This window comes from Lipotes vexillifer, unplaced genomic scaffold (assembly GCF_000442215.2).
Source record: "Lipotes vexillifer unplaced genomic scaffold, Lipotes_vexillifer_v1.1 scaffold779, whole genome shotgun sequence".
Lineage (NCBI taxonomy): Eukaryota > Metazoa > Chordata > Mammalia > Artiodactyla > Lipotidae > Lipotes > Lipotes vexillifer.
The window spans coordinates 947,644-964,971 of NW_006788448.1; the positions used below are offsets into that span (position 1 = coordinate 947,644).

Below are 17,328 nucleotides of genomic sequence, written 5' to 3' on the forward strand. Positions count from 1 at the left end.
CGGACCGGGGCACGAACCCGCGTCCCCTGCATCGGCAGGCGGACTCTCAACCACTGTGCCACCAGGGAAGCCCAGTAATGTTAATCTTGACTCTATTTTTTAAAATAGATTTGATGGATTGGGAATATCTGGGAACAAAAAAATATCTTTTTCTAGATACTTTACTTAATTATACCTTCCCTACTTCCAAGGCTTGCTACTTCTCTTCAGTACTGATAGGTCGGATTAGCGTATCTGGAAATTCAGCAAGTTTTTTTTTGGCCACACCACACAGGTTGTGGGATCTTAGTTCCCTGACCAGGGATTGAACCTGGGCCCTCGGCAGTGAGAGTGCAGAGTCTTAACCACTGGACCACCAGGGAATTCCCTCAGCAAGTTGCTATAATTATTTCGTTATATAAGATGTTATACAGCCACTGTGGAAAACAATATGGAAGTTCCTTAAAAAACTAAAAATAGAATTACCATATGACCCAGCAATCCCACTATTGGGCATATACCCAGAGAAAACCATAATTCAAAAAGACACATGCACCCCAATGTTCATTGCAGCTCTATTTACAATAGCCAGGACATGGAAGCAACCTAAATGTCCATCACCAGAGGAATGGATAAAGAAGATGTGGTACATATACACAATGGAATATTACTCAGCCATAAAAAGGAACGAAATTGGGTCATTTGTAGAGACGTGGATGGACCTAGAGAGTGTCAGACAGAGAGTAAGTCAGAAAGAGAAAAACAAATATTGTATATTAATGCATATATGTGGAATCTAGAAAAATGATATAGATGACCATATTTGCCAAGCAGAAATAGAGACACAGAGGTAGAGAACAAATGTATGGATACCAAGGGGAAAGTTGTGGGGTCGGAGGAACTGGGAGATTGGGATTGACACATATACACTATTGATACTATGTATAAAATAGACAACTGATGGGAACATACTGTATAGCACAGGGAACTCTACTTAATGCACTGTAGTGTCCTAAATGAAGGAGATATATGTACATGTATGGCTGATTCATTTTGCTGTGCAGTAGAAGCTAACACAATATTGTAAAGCAACTATACTCCAATAAAAATTAATTTAAAAAAAAGATTTTAACATAAGGGGAGGCAAAGTGAAAAGTATACACGAACTCTCAGGCTTCCCTGGTGGTGCAGTGTTTAAGAATCCGCCTGCCAATGTAGGGGTCACGGGTTCGATCCCTGGTCCGGGAAGATACCACATGCCGCGGAGCAACTAAGCCCCTGCACCACAACTACTGAGCATGTGCTCTAGAGCTGCGAGCCACAACTACTCAGCCCACGTGCCACAACTACTGAAGCCCGTGCACCTAGAGCCTGTGCTCCACAACAAGAGAGGCCACCACAATGAGAAGCCCGCGCACCACAATGAAGAGTAGCCCCCACTCGCCGCAACTAGAGAAAGCCCGCGCACAGCAACGAAGACCCAACGCAGTCAAAAATAAATAAATTAAAAATAAATAAATTTTTTTTTAAAAACTATTTTAAAAAGTATATGCGAACTCTCTGTACTATTTTGCAACTCATCTGTAAGTCTAAAATGAACTCAAAATAAGTTTTTTCTAAAAAAACAACAATGGCACGGACCCCAGTGTTTGAAGCGCCCAGGCCACTGTTGGATACCAGGGCTCTATTTTTAGCTCAACTTTCCTGAAAAGGCACCCTGCTTCCCCTTTTCTAGAATGCCCCAGCATCCTCTCCAACAGCTTTGGCTTCCCCTCTCCTCCAAAAGTTTCTGTGAAGACTCTCTCTAGGAAAGTGAAGTTCATTTCTATTTTAACATCATTTATACATTCATTTTCTTTTTCAACCTATCTTATGGTCAAAGCATTGGGCAGCCAGTTGCTAACCAGTGCTATTTAACATTTAAATGCTGATGTGTATCCTTGATAGATTTCCCTTATTTTTCCCATTTCCTTTGCCCCATTCTCATTTCTATCAAGTTGACAATCTCCAACTCCTGTGCATTAAATAGAATAACAAACACATGCCACAAATATCACTGGGTAAAATGTGAAAAAGAAAGAAAAGCTTAGTGTTCCCCAATGACCGCTCACACCAAAAGACAATAGGTACTATAATTCTTATTGGGAGCAGTCATATGCTTCAGCTCACATACTTGCATATAAATTGGTCCCTACTAAAATGTACGGTGATGTGAATTGAAGAGTGTGAAGGTACACTGATATTATACTGAACAAGAGGAAAACAAGATATTTCTGGTCCCATCATTGCAAAAATGTCTGAGAACAGGAAAGTGGCATACACTGCTCAGTGTCTACTGATATCTAATCTCCTTCCTTACCAACAGTATACTGGTTTTTAATGGGGTGATAATGTGCCCAGCTGATAAACTACATTTCCTAGCCTTCTTGAAACCAGAGTATTTATACGACAGAGTTCTGGCCAATGAAATGAAAGCACAGGTCACTGGGTGGAGCTCCCAGAATGATGTGTAAAGGGAGACCAGTCAGCTAACATCTTTTGCCCTTTCTCTTATTTCCACCTGGGAGTCAGAGGTGATATTGTAGTAGAGGCAGTCATCTTACAACCAGAGGCATCAAAAAGGAACTTTAAAAGCTGCATGACCTGCAGCTATGAAGGCATGGAGGAAGCATTTGACCAGATGACCTAAACATAGACATACAAGATATTTGGGGAAATCTGAAAAAGAAGATACTAATAGAAATCTAGCACCTCCACAATTAAAACATCATAATTTGCCACTAACTTATAAAATCAAAAATAAATAAATTAAAAATAAATAAATTTTTTTTTAAAAACTATTTTAAAAAGTATATGCGAACTCTCTGTACTATTTTGCAACTCATCTGTAAGTCTAAAATGAACTCAAAATAAGTTTTTTCTAAAAAAACAACAATGGCACGGACCCCAGTGTTTGAAGCGCCCAGGCCACTGTTGGATACCAGGGCTCTATTTTTAGCTCAACTTTCCTGAAAAGGCACCCTGCTTCCCCTTTTCTAGAATGCCCCAGCATCCTCTCCAACAGCTTTGGCTTCCCCTCTCCTCCAAAAGTTTCTGTGAAGACTCTCTCTAGGAAAGTGAAGTTCATTTCTATTTTAACATCATTTATACATTCATTTTCTTTTTCAACCTATCTTATGGTCAAAGCATTGGGCAGCCAGTTGCTAACCAGTGCTATTTAACATTTAAATGCTGATGTGTATCCTTGATAGATTTCCCTTATTTTTCCCATTTCCTTTGCCCCATTCTCATTTCTATCAAGTTGACAATCTCCAACTCCTGTGCATTAAATAGAATAACAAACACATGCCACAAATATCACTGGGTAAAATGTGAAAAAGAAAGAAAAGCTTAGTGTTCCCCAATGACCGCTCACACCAAAAGACAATAGGTACTATAATTCTTATTGGGAGCAGTCATATGCTTCAGCTCACATACTTGCATATAAATTGGTCCCTACTAAAATGTACGGTGATGTGAATTGAAGAGTGTGAAGGTACACTGATATTATACTGAACAAGAGGAAAACAAGATATTTCTGGTCCCATCATTGCAAAAATGTCTGAGAACAGGAAAGTGGCATACACTGCTCAGTGTCTACTGATATCTAATCTCCTTCCTTACCAACAGTATACTGGTTTTTAATGGGGTGATAATGTGCCCAGCTGATAAACTACATTTCCTAGCCTTCTTGAAACCAGAGTATTTATACGACAGAGTTCTGGCCAATGAAATGAAAGCACAGGTCACTGGGTGGAGCTCCCAGAATGATGTGTAAAGGGAGACCAGTCAGCTAACATCTTTTGCCCTTTCTCTTATTTCCACCTGGGAGTCAGAGGTGATATTGTAGTAGAGGCAGTCATCTTACAACCAGAGGCATCAAAAAGGAACTTTAAAAGCTGCATGACCTGCAGCTATGAAGGCATGGAGGAAGCATTTGACCAGATGACCTAAACATAGACATACAAGATATTTGGGGAAATCTGAAAAAGAAGATACTAATAGAAATCTAGCACCTCCACAATTAAAACATCATAATTTGCCACTAACTTATAAAATATGATCATCCCAGATCAATAAACAGATTAGAATATAGACCTAAACATAAGTATATATAAAAATTTAGTTTAGGATAAAAGGTGGCATTTCAACTCTGTGAGGCAGAAATGTTGGGGCAACAGGCTAGTCATTTGGAAAAAAAATAAAGCTGGATTCCTAACCCACTTCTTCCACCCAAATAAATGTCAGATAGATCAAAAATTATAATAACTACAAATGGCACAAGGATTGTTTTGGAGGTGATGGAAATATTCTAAAATCAGATTATGGTGATGACTGTATAACTCTGAATTTACTAAAAGTTATTGAATTGTACACTTAAAATGGGTGAACTTGGTGGTATGAAGGCAACACAAATTTCAAAATGTATGTGTGGATAAAGACACTAAACAAAATCAAAAGAAAAAGGTAAACTTAAAAAAATGTGGAATGTGTATGACATAGCACTAATTTATTTTGTATAATCAATGACAACAAAACTAACTCAGTAAAATAACTCAATACAAATATAATTCCTGTATCCGCCATCTCTACACATAATAAATTATTATCAATATATTATCACCAGTTCATACCAAGTATTACCAATCTGATAGCCCTCAAAATCTTTCTGTCTCCTAATGTGGCACCGAACAAAAAAAGCAAAATTACTATTTTAAGTTCAATTCCATGGCGTTTTTAGTCATCTCTGCAGTCAGTTTATAGCTGGGAAGAATGTGATTGAGCTTTGGACTATCACATATACCGTGTGAAGGCAAAATGTACTTGACAAGTGGATCACAGAAAAAGAGGAAGTCTTATGACAGAAAAAACACAGAAAGGTTGACTGGTTGGATGCTTGTCCAAACATATACTGGAGCTGTTTTGTGGATTCCTGTTTTGTCTCTAATCTATCCTTGAGGGCCCATTTCAGTTGTAACTGGTTGCATCACCACAGTTCTCCAGCACAAACCTTGTATTAGATGATCATGACTGTGCAGAGACAGCATGCACTTCCTTCCTCTGGGATTTTCATTTTCTACAGGATATCCTCTCAACTTCATAGACGGAGGCATAGCATCATTAAGTATTTCCAGAACTACCAACTGAGGCCTTCCCACATATAAATTAATCACTTAATAGCATCTGAAATGTACTATTTCCATTGCCAAGAAATGGATTCCAAAATGGTTTCCAAATTATTTATAAGAAACCCTTGTTTGTTTCAGTAAGTCTTGTTTTTGTCACTGTCCACTGGCAGCCACTCACACTGCACCAGCTTTGTTCAGCTGGCAGCCATAAGTGTTGCAAAGGCAAGAAACGTAAAGGAAACTTATTTTTAAATAGTGTGTAACTATTCAGCTGCACTTCCAAATAGTATGTTCAGTATGCTTCTGGGTAAAGTATAATAAATACACTATTCTCCTTATGTTTCCAGATATGCCCCAAGACGAAAGCTTTCCAAATACCTTAGAACCTCAGGGTGGTCCATTACACGTCAGCATCACTCAGGAGCTTGCAAGAAAAGCAAGAAATCTCAGGCCCCATCCCTGCCCTTCTCAACCAGAATCTGCATTTTAACAAGATCCCAGGTGATTCATATGTACGTTAAAGTTTCAGAAGCACTGCCATAAAGTATCACATTCCTTTCCTGCCTGACAATTTCTGCTTCAGAGGCAAAATTCTTATCTAACAGTCTTTGGGTTAGATGAGATCTAGGCTTGTTGCCTTGGAATTAATTCTCACATGTAAAAGGTCACCAGGAAAAAAATCACATGTGAAATTATTTTGAATAGCCTATCAAATGTGCATTCTCCTCTGCTGAGCTAGACTAAGAAATCTCAATGACGAAATGAGTTTATTTTGCAGAAACAATCTAGATGTTTAGAGGTTTTCTTAAAGTTCCAATCCTACCTACTTTACTGTAACCATCACTGCTCTGAGTAATTATGGACAACATCACCATTATTAGACACAGTTGTTTCTGACCATAGAAGCATAATTTCTTAGCTGAGTTTAAGGAATCTACAGACAGTTACCTTATCAGAACCATCACCACTCATGCTTTATCACCTTCAGGTAAACAGTCAAGTTAAGCTATCAGAATGGTGCAGGTGTCTCAGGAAGATGCTCAGGAGAAGATTGTTGGAGTAGATTCCCCAATAAAGGTCGCCAGCTTTCTCTGCACTGAAATGTCACTCCATGTACAATAAGTGTTGTTTCTACCAAAATACTAAAAGGGCAGTTTAGTCTGTACTTCCCTAGATGGAATCCTTCCATACTGAACTAAGGATTTATAAAATTATTCTGTATGCTATCCTGTCTTCATCTACCCTTCATTCAATTCCTTAAATAACATTTTAGTTAAAAATAAAAGGTAACAGATGCAGAAAAATTAACTTTGTTAAAGCAGAATTCTGGAAGAAGAAAAATTACTGGGTTTTGCCTACTTTGGACACCAGAATTTTGGCTCTAATCTACAGGTGGGCTGTATTCAGTTTAGGTATATACTATATGACACTACCTACATGAATTATTTAACTTGATTTTCACAGAGCCAACAAAATCTTTATTGGGACAACTGAGCCCAAAGTCTGTAATTTAATGGTTTGTAAACGCTGGTCCATAGAACAGTACTGGTCTGGCTTATAAGAATCACCAGGGAAACATTTTTAAAGTACAGATCCTAAAGCCCTATCCTCTGGATTCAGATTTCTTAGATTAGGGATGAGATCTGAAATGGACATTTTTTACAAACCCCACCAGATGATCCTGATGCACAACTAGGATTGGGTACATATACAAGAACTCGAAAGGCCATTTATTGGGTTCTGATGTCCAATTCTCACTGCTCTACATTTCGTTACTAGTAATCATTACCATGGCTCTTCCATACTGTATTCAACAGCACACACTTTTCGTTAGGTATTAATAATAAATATCTAAATGAGTAAATAAAAATAAGGTTTTATATTCAAAGGTTTGAGATACACTGGGTTTGAATAAAGTTAGACTATTTGCTTTAATTCGTATGTATTACACATCTCCACCAGGGAGGATATGCTAGGTAGTGTTTCCTGATTTATTTGACCATGGAACCCTATTTTTGGTGTGTGTTATCTAAACACCTCGCAGAACTGGTGTTCTGTAGAACACAGTTCAGGAGACTGTCTCAACCAGTGATTAGGAGACAGTAACTGGATGCTGTTGTCTGGATGCCATACCGTGAGCCCAGTCATTCCTGTCCCTCTTCCCTCTTTATCTACAGTGCTGTGCTATCTCCTTTCCTCAGAGTCCCTCGTGTCTGTTCACAGATAGCTCTCAGTCTTGGTCCACGGACTTGTTCATGCATAGTGGCTGAGGAGTAAATCAACACCATCGATCAGCGTGAAAGGCTTTCTTCCCTCTACTCAGCTCGGCAGTACTGTCATGGCTATGATGGTTAGAGCTCACTGTCTCTGTCTCTGTCTCTGTTCCTCTCTTTCTCTCTCTCTCTCTCTCTCTCACTAGAGGGCATGTTCTTTCTGCAGGTATCAGCATTCTTGCTGAAATGGTAGTTGAAAAGGAACCCTCCATTTGAGCTTCTCCGTTACAATTCTTGCCTGATACCATTAAACACCTTCAAACAACCACAGGATATTACAGTTTTCCTTCTTCATTCCAAATGTTGTATGGGTAAAACTAAACAGTGTTATAAATTCAAGAACCTATTCTCCAACAGCCACAATCTCTAAAGTCCTGGGAGGATGCTAACAGACTTTTTTAAACAGATGGTATCCTTCACTATTATAACAGGGATCAGTCAATGTCCAAGTCAGAAATAAATGTTCACATGGATTTTATAAGCTTCAAATATTACAATAAGTTTCAGTCCTTTCCCAGTTCTACCTCCCTCCTATCACCATGGCAATCCATGAGACAAAGAGAGATCTAGAGAGGTTTCTGATCCTATCTTGACCAGAGACTCTTATATTACTTTGATAATGAAAACAGGTGGTCACTATACATGAAAGAAAATGTATATTTTTGCATTTCCTAACCTATACTCTACTTCAAAAAGGCCTCCAAGTAGTCTAGTGTAAAGAATCAGGAAAGAAGAAGAAAATAAAGGAACACCCAGCACAACCATCATGCAATTATACAGACACACAAAACCAGGCTACCCTGGGGAGGGAATGACAGATAATAAGAGAGGGAGCAAATCTGAAAGTTTTTTACCCCTCAGTACTATTTTAATAGTAAACCTCTGTATAATGAGTATTAGTGCTCTATGTGATTGACTCATAATTACAAATCTCCTAAAGAGAGTACAGGGCTAGCCTAAAATCAAGGTCTGTGAAGTCTGGGTCATCTAAGCGAGAGGGTGCAAACTGATCCATGTGGCATCACCATGGTGACCATATTAGAAACTGTTCCTCCAAGGGTGACTTTACAGGGATAGTAGCGGAGCCATTAACAAAACTCCTGTAGAGGCAAATGGAAATAATGGTTCAGTTATAACTGCTGAGGACAGATGAAACCCCAAGGAGAAGACAGGAACTGGTCTTCAACAGCTGTTACAAGTGCTAAGATATCATCCCCAGGTCTCTGCACTTCTCTAAAGTAGAACTCACTGACAGGTAATAGTGATCAGCCATTGGCACTGGAGGTGCTTTTATGATTAAATATTTCTGAATTTCTGTCCCTTCGAATTCCTATTTGTTGCAATATTTTGGAAGTGGTTATGCCAGAGAACTTTAACAACAACGAGGACTGTTTGCTAAAGTCCTATCTTTATTCTTCATTTGTTTTTTATTGTTCTTTAACCCAGCACTGGAATAACCAAGAACCCACCTGTCAGTTCCAAGTGGTAAATGGACTGGTGGTCATGAAGAAGGGAGATCCATATTGTCTGGAATATTCAATAAGCTGATGGCAAACAGAAGTTAGGCCAGGAAGCTTGGTGGCATTATTGAATGAACTCAGTCAAATTCATGGAGGAAAATATATCTCATTAATTGCAAAGTAAAAATCAGAAAATATAAGCTCTGCCCCAAGCACTGTGTACAGATAAATTAGAAAATGGTTGGACAGACGATACACTTCTAGATTTCTGGGTGTGAATGCACCACTCAGCTCTCCTGCTGGCAGGAGCAGAATGGATCTTGAGATCCACCACCATGTCTACACCAAGGCCATGCTTTCCTTCCCCTAGACTTCCCCAAGCCTTGGCTCTGCATGGAAGGGGTACTAGTGCAGGTTCATCTTGTAGGATGCAAAACTCCTCTGACAGGTGACTTAGGCTAAAGAACTCTTCATTGATCTGGCTGACACATTCTTAGAACTGTACTGCAGTCCGAAACTCTTCCTGTCAAACTCCTCTCCTTCAAAAGTGTCTTAACCACATTACAGTCTGAAGCTCTCCCCACCTACTCCCACTCTCTCTCCTTTATCTTTCACATACATTTTCCTCAAAAAATCTCCCACAATCTGAACCAATCTTGGTAACTGCTTCTCAGAGAATTCGAAGTGATGCAGAGAGTTTACATGAAATAACCAACATCTGAATAATTATTTTAACTCCTTCAAAGTCTTTTTTTTGTACATAATCTTACTGGATCCATGTAACCATTTTGAAAGTTTTCTTGAGATCTTTCATGAATCAAGTCCTTCTTCCTTAAATGAATAATAATACTCTACAAGTATCTGTGACCATACACGGATATTAAGAATAATCTGTACTCATACACACTACTATATATAAAACAGATAACTAATAAGGACCTACTGTATAGCACAGGGAACTCTACTCAATACTCTGTAGTGGCCTACATGGGAAAAGAATCTAAAAAAGAGTGGATATATGTATTTGTGACAGATTCACTTTGCTGTACACCTGAAACTAACACAACATTGTAAATCAGCTATACTTCAATAAAATTTTTTTAATTAAAAGAAAAGGAATAAGCTGTATTGTTCATTGATCCATTCAACAAATATTGAGTCACTTCTATGCACTCATTGACAAAGATTCTTTGCTTGACCAAACTTTAGTCAGGCTCCTGAACCCTTCTCCTAGGCCCATCTGTGTACTCCTTATAAAATCCAGTTTTAACAAGAAGTCTGCTAAGTCATTTTAGCAAGATATCTGACCAGGTTCCTTATCCTCTATCAACTGCCAGGTGATATCTGATCACCCTGGCCTATTTTCAATAAGACTCCTGTTATATAGATTTAGCCAGAATTCTATCTTATTCCTGACATTTTCCTTAGTAATTTTTCACCCACTGATCTCCGTCCTAAATTCCCACTTGCCCATGCTGTGTTTGGAGTTGAACCCAATCTCTCTCTCCACTGCAAAATTCTATCAAAGTGGTCCCTATACTTATCACAGTGGAACTGAATAAAGTCTGCCTTACGATCTTTAATAAAGGCCATGAATAATTTCTTTTCACCATCTTTAACTCCATCTCTGTGCTGGATTCTCTTGGGGATACAGCAGTGAGCAAGACAGAGTTGGTACCTGCCCTTATGGAACTCACAGTAAAAAAAAAAAAATATATATATACATGTATATATATATATATATATATATATGATCAACTTTTTAAGTCCTAATTGGGCTAAGAGATATGCAGGAAAAGATCAAGGTGTTACAGGGTTAGGGAGGAGTCTAGAGAAACCTACCTTTGGTAAATGGCCTAAAGAAGGCTCCCCTAAGACCTAACACTGAAGTTTTGTTCAGAAGAATGAGTGGACATCATCTGGCTAAGGGTGGTTAAGTTAGCTTTGGGGGTAGAGTGGTGCCACTGAGCAGATAAGGAAGGAGGAAAAGTCCTTAGGCAGGAAGCAACTAGAAGAATTCAGAGAAGTAAAAAAGGACCAATGCGCCTTGGAAGTAGAGAGCAAATAAAAGGGAAGCATCTGATAAGACTGGAGAGACAGGCAGAGGCTATGACATTCAGTGCCTCTTGGCCAGAGGAGTTTCTAAGATTTACTTATGTATTCCTCTAAAATAATTATGAAAAACTGTACCCACTCACACAGTATTAATTCACGTTTAAATTATTTCATTTTAAATTTACATGGTTGCAAAGGATTTGATTTTTGGTATGTTGTAAAACTGACATTTTAAAATAATGGAATAATTAATATATCAAAAAAATATATAAATACCAAAGCTATTAATACCCAATACCATCCATTGAAATATATATATTTACGTGAACAAGCTGATCTTCAACACTTAGAAATTTTATATCATTCTTTTTTCTCCTTGAACTTGCGTTTCCATTCCAGCTTCCCCACAGAATATCTTCACGTGAAATATTTTTACTCTTGAAAATCTTTCACTGATGCCGTTTCATCTTTCCAGATAAAGTTCTTCCTTCTGGATTGAGTCATTATTAAAATTATTATGAATATATAGTTTAACAAAAGCAATATAAATATAAATTTTAAACATAGAAAGAATTTGGAAATTCTTTCATTAATGGGGTAGATGAGGATTTTTTATTTCATTTCATATTTTGGTGGATGAATATTACTTATAGCTACAATGAGACTGGGTTCAGCATCCTTTCTAAAGTGTTTTTTGTGAGCTCTGAGAATATTTGTTAACATATATAAATAGATGGAATTGGAGCACAATTTGCTATAGAAAAATGTCATTCATCTCTTTGAGCTTTCTTCCACTCTATATTCCAAAACCACACAGTGACACATCTTCAAATATTATTTTTGTGATCCACCAGCTGACAACTCAATTATACATTCCTCAATTTTGTTGAAAGCAAAGAAATGAAAATCATCCTGAATTGTGAAGAGATGTGTTACCCATCATTAATGACATCAATTTCTCAATTTCTAGGAAATTTATCAAAAATCTTTTCCAAGACTGATCCAATAATTATTAACTATACCTCTTAATCTTTCATTTAGTGGCATCGTCTGTAGCCTGATATACCCAGAGCAAGTTAAGAAAACTAAGATATTGATGGGCTTCCCAGGTGGCGCAGTGGTTGAGAGTCCGCCTGCCGATGCAGGGGACGCGGGTTCGTGCCCCGGTTCGGGAAGATCCCACGTGCCGCGGAGCGGCTGGGCCCGTGCGCCATGGCCACTGAGCCTGCGCGTCCGGAGCATGTGCTCCGCAACAGGAGAGGCCACAACAGTGAGAGGCCCGCGTAGTGAAAAAAAAAAAAACAAAAACAAAAAAACTAAGATGTTGTTAATTATATTCAATATTGTTAACATGTTTTCGACAAATTGGGTTAAATCTTCAGCTTGCATATTTTATAAAAAGGTATGAACAAAGGTGTATCAAAAATACTCATCCTATAACCTAATTAGCAAAGTTATTCCCCATTGTTAAACCAATAACCAATCAGAATTCCGACTCCATTTTTCATTTCAAATAACCCTGCCTTCTGAATTTTAATTGTAGATGTATAGGTAGATAAAACGTGGAGTCCTGCCTGAGTTTGCCATCTGGATATGAGAGAGGCGTGGACAGCCTCTCCTCTAGGAGCAAATATGGCTTTTGGTGTGACTCGTTAATTTTTGAAAAGCAGTTACGTTTATTGTACTACACAAGTATAAAGACATTTATTGAAAAGTTATAGAAATAGGTATTTACATTAAAACATTTACATTAGTATTATTATCGACATATGTTTACATTCAATTCGAATTTTTTAATGATTAGGCTGATGGCATAGTTACAGAAAAGATCAAATAGAAAATTTTAGATCTAATTTTTTATGGTGGGAAAGGAAAACAGATGAAATGGATGGAATACCCATCATCTGCTACATGGTAAATGCTGCAGTGGATCCTTGTGTGGTGATCAAGAGCAGGGAGAATTTTTCATCACCTCAGTCCAATTTAACTCACTCACAAAATACAGTTGGTTTTCACACAGCACCACGTCAGTATTGCATACAAAATAAGCCATGGTCCATGTCCTAGCAGAACTTATGTTTTTACTGATGAGACAATACATATTCTTACCCATGTGAAATTTAAAAGCCAAAAAATGGTACAGAATGCATATGGTCCTCAAAAAGACAAAAGGGGTAACTGTGAACCTGCATTGTTAGAATAGGCTTCAAGGATCTTGATCTGAGTCTTGAAGGACAGGTTCAATGGAAAGTCAGCATTCCAGGTAGAGGGAAAAATATAAGGAAAGACTTCGAGGTGATTCAAGGATCAGTGAAAAAAGCAAACAGGCTTGCACAGTGGCTTTGGATTGGAGAACAATGTAAGAAAAAGTCTGGATTATGAAGAACCTGAAATGAACCCGTAAAGACTGGGGCTTGATTTTATAGGAAATGGAGAGCCACAGAAGCCTGTTGTACAGAGGAGAGACACAAAGAACACAAAATACCATATGTTCTGTAAATGAGGACATAGGAGAGGGGAGATCAGAGACAGCTAAGAATGTATTGTAATAAGCCAGGTCTCAGGTGGTGATAGCGATGGTACAGGTGATGGACCTGAAGGGCACTAAACTTTAACTTGACTTCTAGTCCCAGCTCTGCACTAACTGGCGTAATGATCTTGGACAAGACACTTATCTCTGGACCTTGGTTTCCTCCACTCCTAGGATCCCCTGGGATTAAATAAAGCATCTTTGAAGGTGACAACAAGCCAACAAAAATGGACCAAACAGGGCTTCCCTGGTGGCGCAATGGTTGGGGGTCCGCCTGCCGGTGCAGGGGACACGGGTTCGTGCCCCGGTCCGGGAGGATCCCACATGCCGCGGAGCGGCTGGGCCCGTGAGCCGTGGCCGCTGAGCCTGCGCGTCCGGAGCCTGTGCTCCACAACGGGAGAGGCCACAGCAGTGAGAGGCCCGCGTACAGCAAAAAAAAAAAAAAGAAAATGGACCAAACAGATGGAAGTCTGTGACCCTCCTGTCTACCCTTGCTTCAACCAAATCAGACTCAGCAGCAGCAGTAATAGTAGCAGCAGTAGTAATAGTAGTAATCTGGGGGCTTCTAGGTATCATTCAGAGAAAGGGTTCTGTTACTCTAGAAGTTTTAAAAAAAAACTGGACTATAGGAGCTTCCTTCTAGGACATAAAAATCTGTGATTCTATGGGGGGGAGTAGTTTTAAAGGAGAAGACTTTGGAACTATATTCAATATCTTGTAATAAACTATAATGGAAAAGAATCTGAACAAGAGTGTGTGTGTGTGTATAAAACGGAATCACTTTGCTGTACACCTGAAACTAACACAACATTGTAAATCAGCTATACTTCAATTTAAAAAAAGAAAGAAAGAAAGAAAAGACTTGGTAGGACTTGGCAACTGATTATATAGAGAAAGAAAGTATGAAATATCTCAAAGAAGCTTGAATGACTGGAAGACATCAAGCAATAGTGATCCTAAGCAGCAGGAGTAGGTTCCTGGGAGAAAATATTCAGTTTTCCGTAGCGTGTGAGGGGATAAATTGGTATAAAAATATGTGTCTTCTCTTCAAATATGTGTTACCTCTCAAAGAAGATCTTTCTCTATAATCTGCAACATCCAAAAAGAGAACATATATTCCAAACATAGTCTAAAATATTAGATATGATGCCTTTTATTATTAATTAAAAATCAATACAATCTCCAATTAAAGATAAATTTTCTTCAATGTGTACTGAGGCAAAATGCTTTTGCTTCAGTGATACAGGTATTTGCAGTAAACCTTTCAGGCTTAAATTACTGGCTTCTGTCTCCCACATTTAAACAAACTCACAATCTCAAAAAGTACATTTCTCCTAAGTAATTCTTTTAACAAAAAGGGAATATTAATTGGATAGGTCCTCTTTTGAAATGTTACCTTTGCCCTGGATTTTCATACTAGATTCTAGAAGGTATATTCAAGAATGCTTTGAACAAGCGAAACTATAATCCCTCCACATGTAAAGTCAGCATATATTTTAAATTTTCTTTCACGATCAACAGTATCACATGCAACTGGGAACAAAAGCTACAGGGAACAAAGTGTAATGGATCGTGATGACTGTTTTAGAACAGCTTGAACCTCCTTACAGCCTACAAGAAGGCTACGTGAGCTGAATTCAGAAGTGCTGAAAATGGATCTTACTGCAAGCTACACAGTTTCGGGGGCAAATATGCTTTTTTATAACTTATGACTATAAAATGGATTCTCAAGTAAAAGGATCATGCCAATGAAAAGGTATTTTATCCCTCACATCCTACCATTTTGTGTATTTTTTCTTAATACACAACACACATAATTACACACAGACTGGTTTCTAAACTAATACATTTTGTTCCAATTGCTTGCCACTAATGCAACAAATTGCATTTTTCTATCATTTTACTGGTGTTAGTGTTCTTGTCTTTTGTGAATGGAATTATTACTGTTATAGCAAATCAATTGGATTTTAATGTTTTGAGGCAAAAGAGAGGTCAAAGAGTGATTTTTGATTCACTGTCTTCATCTTCTAAATGTATCATACTTACATTTGACATAATGGTATTAAGCACAGAAAGGAGGAAAGGAGAGAAATGTACCACACTTCCATTCTATTCCAGCTTTTAATATCCTTAAGGTATAGTGCCCTTGTCCTATATCCTTGGAAGTAACTCCCACTGAGTTCAGGGCCATTTTGTTCAGATTAAATTCTTCAAGCTATGCTCAGCTTCAGCTTAATGAACAGAAGCCTCCCATATCCTGGAAAATCATGTCTTTTCAGTGTGACTGGGACGACATCCTTCAATTCCCCACTGACGGATTACAAGTAAATGTATATGGGCAAGGTTAATGACCTACGAGATCTGACATTTGGTAATGCTGTTCTGCCACTAAGGTGATCCCTCCCTCAACCCATTCCCCCCTGCCTGGGAACCTGGCATGCTTGAATGGAATCTTTAATCAGGAGAGAATGCCATTGTCAAGGGCTATTTAGTTGCTTGAAAATCATGACACACCGAGAGATTTCGCTGCCCATCAAGCACATTAGTTCATTATTTTCTTCCTTGGAAAACAACAGAAAACTCTCTTCATTAATCCCATTTCTACTAATCCGAGTCTTCCCAGGCAGAATCCTCACACTCCCATTTTTTTTCCCCTGTGTTGTGACTCTCCATACTATTTCTGACAGGAAGACTCAAGCAAACATTTAATGGTGCAGAACAAGCAAGGCAGCTCTCTTCTGCAGGGCACCCCATCACAATGAGAGAACGCTCCCCATGACTCAGAATGAATCAGATGGAGAGGAAAAAAATAACAGCACAAAACTGCAGCTTAAAAAATAAACGGCAACCTGTGATCTTGAGAAAGAAGACTGCACTGCTGCTCAGTTACCCAAGGACTAGTTGCTCTGCCTTAGGCATTCTTCAAAGAACAGGTAGAACACAGGGCAGGTTTTTCTTCCAGAGGAAATCAAAACATTCTGTTGTTTAAATACATTCTGGAAAAATCAATCATTTATCTCTGTTCTCCCCAACTATACTGTATCAAAAGCAGAGGTACATGTCAAAAACCTGTTCTTTACATTTATATTTTTTATTGCCCCAATGTTCTGCCCTTTGTAGTAGAAGCTTTATGTATGTATGTATGTGTATATACACACACACTCAAATACAAAATGCAAAATTGTATATATGTGTGTGAGTGTGTGTGTATTTGTATTTCAAAATATTGGAAAGGGTAAGTTCTTTGGGGTATGCCTACTTCCTTTTTCATTATTTCTAACTGAAACACAGGAAGTCCTTCACCAGGAATAGCCAGCAAATTTGCTTATGTGTAAGAGCCACTGGCCTGTGCTCACCCAGACCTACTCTCTTTCTACTTGCTACTGGAATTTTTCCTCCTTCCATCCTCTCTTAGTGGCTTTAATCTGCATTTCCCTAATGGCTAAAGATGTTAAGCATCTTTTCACGTGCTTATTTGCCATCCTTTGTCAAAGTATTTGTTCAAATCCCTTTCTCATTTTCAAATTGGACTGTTTTCTTCCTGTTGAGTTTAAAGATTTTTAAAAATATATTCTGGATAGAAATCTTTTGTGGGGTATGTGATTTACAAGTAATTTTTTCCGTGCTATGACTTTATTTTCATTCTCTTAATGGTATCTTTCAAAGAGCAAATATTTTTAATTTTGACGAAGTCCAATATATTGATTTTTTTCTTTTATGGGTCATGCTTTTTGTTATGTTTAAGAACTGTTTGCCTACCCCCAGAAGACTTTCTTCTGTCTTTTCCTCTAAACGTTTTATAATTTTATACTTAGACCTACAATAAATTTTTTTTTTTTTTTTTTTTTTTTTTTTTAAATGGG

The 17,328-nt window shown here is 38.2% G+C and overlaps 1 non-coding gene across 1 annotated transcript; it reads right to left on the reverse strand.

Moving 5' to 3' along the window:
• Positions 1 to 289: 289 nt before the first annotated feature.
• On the reverse strand, positions 290 to 362 carry TRNAE-CUC (transfer RNA glutamic acid (anticodon CUC)). The gene has a single exon. It is a non-coding gene; the product is annotated as a tRNA-Glu (tRNA).
• Between the last annotated feature and the right edge of the window lie 16,966 nt (positions 363 to 17,328).